We start from the raw sequence: 5097 nt of genomic DNA, 5'->3' as shown, positions 1-5097 counted from the left end.
GAAACACCCCTATGGGGATGAGAATTAAACTCATATGGTCCTAGGCTTATATAGAAAGCACAACAGATACAACTCGGATACCATTTTTTAAAATAAATAGAAAACAAATTCATTTACCAAGTAATAAGAAAAAAATACATGTCTCATTGTTAACAAAATGTAAATTTGTCATTTTAATGAAATATTTACAAATGAAAAAAAAACTTCTTTCTCTGAAAATACTAAAAACAACTAAGGAAAATTACTCTTTGGCCCACAGTCTTTTTGATTTAACTCATAATTTTGTATTGTTGTCTAAAGCGATTTTTGTTATAGTAACATAGGAGTTCTCACACATAGATTACCTCTTATTGAAACACAACACATAATTCACAATCACCAAAATATATATATTCTTATGAAAACAAAGAATCTCTCATCATACAATATTTAACAATAATGTACCCATTCACATATTAACATAATTATGAATAACAGAAAAACCTTCCTTTACCGAATGCTCAACTTAACTACATATTCAATAAATAAAAATCTAGACTTCAATTTTTCATGCCAACATGCATATTCACCGCATAACAACAATTTCAACATAGTATTTGCACAACATAACTTTTGCACATATTAGATCACATAACTCGCATTTCGTCATATTTTAATATCCATTCACACATAGTTAAACTCCTAAACCTTAAATCTTTGAACACCTAAATCATGGACAAATCCTAGTTTCTAACATATATTTCACCGCATAATAATGACATGAACCCAAATCATTTCCAAACAAATGACAAGACTAGTTAGCTCCCATACCTGAATACTCAATTTTCAATTAAACTTCTCCAACCTTCACTCTCACATTCCTCATTGTTTATCCTAAAAATCATTCATGTTTCTATTAAACTAGTGCATTTCTTTGATTTGAATGTCTCAACACTACTCAACCGGCCTACCCTATTTATAGTGAAACCTTCAGCCTAAAGTCCAATTATTTTCTGAGATTCAAAGAAAAGAAAAAAAAAAAATCAAAGAAAGCATCTTGGAGATAGATTACTATATTCATCGATCTAATTTAATTTATACATCCCTTATAATGTTTAATATTTTTTAATCTTCTCAATTGAATAATTATTCACCAAATCTTATCTCTTTAAAAATCTTTTTAAATAAAATAAAGGTTTATCTTGATCTCCTTAATTTGTCCTATCTCTCCAACTCAAACATCATTGTCATTTTAACCTACTAAATCATCGTTTAACATAAAAAAATATATAGAAACCAAATTAAGTAAAAGAAAAATTGAAAAAAAAAACATTGATCATTCTTATAAATGTATATGAACCTACATTAAGCTTAAAATAAAATATAAATTATATTATCCAATAAAAAACACTAATAAAATTAATTGTAAATGTTGATGTAAAAATTTGAACGTTGTAAAGCGATCATCACCCTTTATTTGAATGGGTATAGAGAATCGATTCAATATCCAAACCCCTCTTGTAAGTTTTCGCCATCACCAAAGGTACACCCGGTCACTACAATTCCTTCTCAGAATCCCAGCATGCACCGTTAACTGATCCACCGTCACGTCACACTCAACTCTAACGTTGATCTTCCAAGTCGTAACGGACCCCACTTTAATTTCCACCGGCACACTCAGCTCCAACTTCAACGGCACGCTCCATTCGGTCACAGCGTTCATCAACGCCGTCTGGTCCGATACCGTTAGTTGCACGTCGTTTCCCGTCAGCACCGCCTCCAAGACGGTCACGTTATTAGACGGCTGGTAAAACGCGGGCAACACACCGTCACATAACCTAACGTCATTGTAGAACATCGCAACGGAGCTCCCCTCCTTGTAGGAGATTCCGATCTTGTCGTTACCGTTATAAGCTCTAATGACGACGTCAAACTCCGGCGAGAACGCCGTTGAGGTGAGGTTTACTCCCTTGACCGCGACCCGTTTGATGGTGTAAGCCGGTGCCTCCGGCCGGTAAATAAGGTAGAAAACGCCGGCAGCGGCTCCGAGCAGAATGACGAGGACGATGATGATGAAGATAAACCAGCAGAGACAGCAGCAGCACCCGCACCGTCTAGGTTCCCGGCGATTGTAGTGAGGGTAGCGACTGGTAGTTTCCGACGGGTGAAAGTGCTTGGGGACATTGATGTAGACTGCCGGCGGCGGCGAGGATTTGGCGGCAGCGGGAGACGGCTTTTTTTGCGAGAGCGGCGGATTTCGAGGCTGAACTTTGCCTGCCATTGGGTGAGTCACTCAGTAATGAGTTAACTGAGTGTGTTTTTCTTACATGTTATCTATGAAAGTGAAGTGAAAACGTGCGCGTAAAAAGTAGAAATAGAACTGCGCAACACGGTGTCGTTTACGTGGAACATCAGGTACGCGTTTTCTGTCCTTAGAATTCCCTTTTAGTTTGGTAATCTTTTTTCTATTCCATTTTTGAATCCATTCCTTCTCAAGTTCGAAATAAATAATAAAAAGAGTTCCTCAATTTTTACTTAATTTCCTTTTGTTTTTTTATTCTCATTTATTAATAATTTACCTACCATAATTTTATTTATTTATTTATTTATAATTAAGCAGAACATTCTTTTTGCCCTTCACGCGTTTTCATTAATTAGAAATTTATCTTATTTATAATATCTTGATTATCACACAAATTTTTCTAGGGGGATAATTAAATATAGATTTTATGTCATTAATAATTTTTACAACAATGTATCAATCCATCAACCTAATTTACGAGGACATGATGTACATTTAAATTATATTTAAAAAAGTATCAATATTATAAAACGCTAGTAGAAATTAGAGATGGCAAAAAATTCGTCCCCATGGGTATTGCCCGAACCCGTCCCCGTTTTGACGGGAAATCTCCGCATTGACTGGGTATGGGTATGGGTATGGAGAATTCCCGACTTTTTTCAATTGGATAAGGGGATGGTTACGGGGATGTACATATCCCCGCCATAATACCCGTCCCCGCTATATCTCTGTCATCATTTAAATTATTAAAATAGTCACAATTAATTACGCAATCTTATATATATATATATATATATATATATATTATTTCTTCTAATTATTAGGTTTGTCATGAAACTCATTAGTATCTCCAATATATTTTTCATCTTATCATAATATTTATGTAATTATGTTAAAATGATGTATGTCAATTAAAAAAATTGTATGTCTCATATTTGAATAATTCTATATTTTTAAATATTATTATTTATTGTATATATTTTCCTTTCACATGAGTATGTTTAATACTCTCAATTTACGTGTTTAATTATTAAACCTTTCATTTACTAGGTAATATAAAAAAAATTTCTTTACTTAACTTTATTAATTTTTGTTTTATTTGAAAGACTTTTTTGTTTCGCTAAAACAATTATTTCTCAACCATTGAGTATATATGTTGATATTTAAAAGTGTTCTTAGATGTCTAAGGTATTTTTCATCTTATCATACCCTTAATTATACATTCGTTTCCCTTTGTACGATTTCTTTTAATAGTTTCTCAATTTTTTTCCAAGACATACATTTGTTAATTTTTTAATATTTTTATTTGTTGTTTATTTTCATCATGTAGAATACTGTTTCAGTATATTTTATCTAATTATTTTTTATTTTCTAACTCATTATATCAATCATACTGTAATTTTTCACTATAATTGTATAAATAACTTTTATTTACTACAATATCAAAATTTAATGTAATTGCCATGAATATTTTTTTTAACACCATCCAACATATATTGTAGATACAATATCCATGTTAAATTTTTTTATTATGTTTATTATTTCTTATTTGCGTCATTTTGATTAAGTGATGTATTATCATTTTTATTAGTGTATAAAAAAAGAGATTCATTAGAATTTAAAAAATTGAAGTAAACAAACATTTAAAATATATTTTAATTTGAATATTTGTTTTCCTTTAATTTTTTTTTTAAATATTTTTAAATTTTATCAATTAGGTTTTTTTTAAATGTTTGTAGTTTGCAAATTTAATAAATATTTTAGTTCTCATGAAATTTTATTTGGTATTCTAATCTAAAATGTAAACAATTACAATTTATTTCAAAGTATTTGATATCAAAGAAACAACCATACTCCTAATATTGAATATTTGATAATATTATGTTTCCTTTACCGTAATTTTTCATTATTTAAAAAAAAATAATTAAAATTATATTGAAGTAATAAGGAAACGAGTACGAGTATGGGTACAAAATTATACCCGTTACCCGGTGGGGATGGGGATGGGATAAAACTTTGATACCCGTTGAATTTGAGTATGGGGATGGGGATGAATTTTTTGTATGGGAATGGGTATGAGATAGTGAAAACCGTCCCCGTCTCGCCCCGTTGCCATCCCTAGCAGAAATACCATCATGCATATGCGTTTTAATTTTATGAGAACATAAATAATAAAATTATTCTTATTATAATTATTAAAATAAATATAGGTAACTTTTACAATAAATGTTTTTATTTATTTTAAAAGTAACTTTTTTATTATAAATAATTATTTTATTTAAAACATATTAAATTTAAAAGTAGTCAAATAAAAAAGTAATTGAATTTTAAAAATTAATTATTTAAAGAATAAAATTAGTAAGATAATGATTTTAATTAAAAAGTAAAACTAAATATTTACATAAAAAGGAGAATCTCATTTATAAATTTGTAAATGATATAAATTATTCATGTAGTATTAAATGTTATCAATGTAAGTTTTCCATGTAAAACTATAATTGTTTAATTGATTAATTACATTTTAATTAATTATCAATATAATATATTAATATATTTTTTCTTATATACATTACAACTTTATTATTTTATTAAGATTTAAAATATAAACTATAAATTATAATTTAAAATAATAATCCATTGATCAATACATAAAAATCAATTTTGACTGAAAATTATAAAAATCATTAGAGCTTAAAATTAATATAGTTCACATAAATGTTCAATTATATTTTCAGTTCTTAGTAAATTTGGAACCTTTCAATTGAATTCCTAATAAAATTTTATAGTCTATTGAATACTTAATAAATTATATTTTT

The 5097-nt window shown here is 28.8% G+C and overlaps 1 pseudogene; it reads right to left on the bottom strand.

Moving 5' to 3' along the window:
- Positions 1 to 1296: 1296 nt before the first annotated feature.
- LOC114189061 (NDR1/HIN1-like protein 13 pseudogene) lies at positions 1297 to 2353 on the bottom strand (annotated as a pseudogene).
- Positions 2354 to 5097: the final 2744 nt, after the last annotated feature.

The sequence above is a fragment of the Vigna unguiculata genome, chromosome 6 (assembly GCF_037176805.1).
Source record: "Vigna unguiculata cultivar grain cowpea cultivar isolate G323 ecotype 2 chromosome 6, ASM3717680v1, whole genome shotgun sequence".
In the NCBI taxonomy this organism is placed as follows: Eukaryota; Viridiplantae; Streptophyta; class Magnoliopsida; order Fabales; family Fabaceae; genus Vigna; species Vigna unguiculata.
The sequence above is the reverse complement of the archived record's forward strand: the minus strand, read 5'-3'. Positions and strand labels throughout refer to the sequence as shown.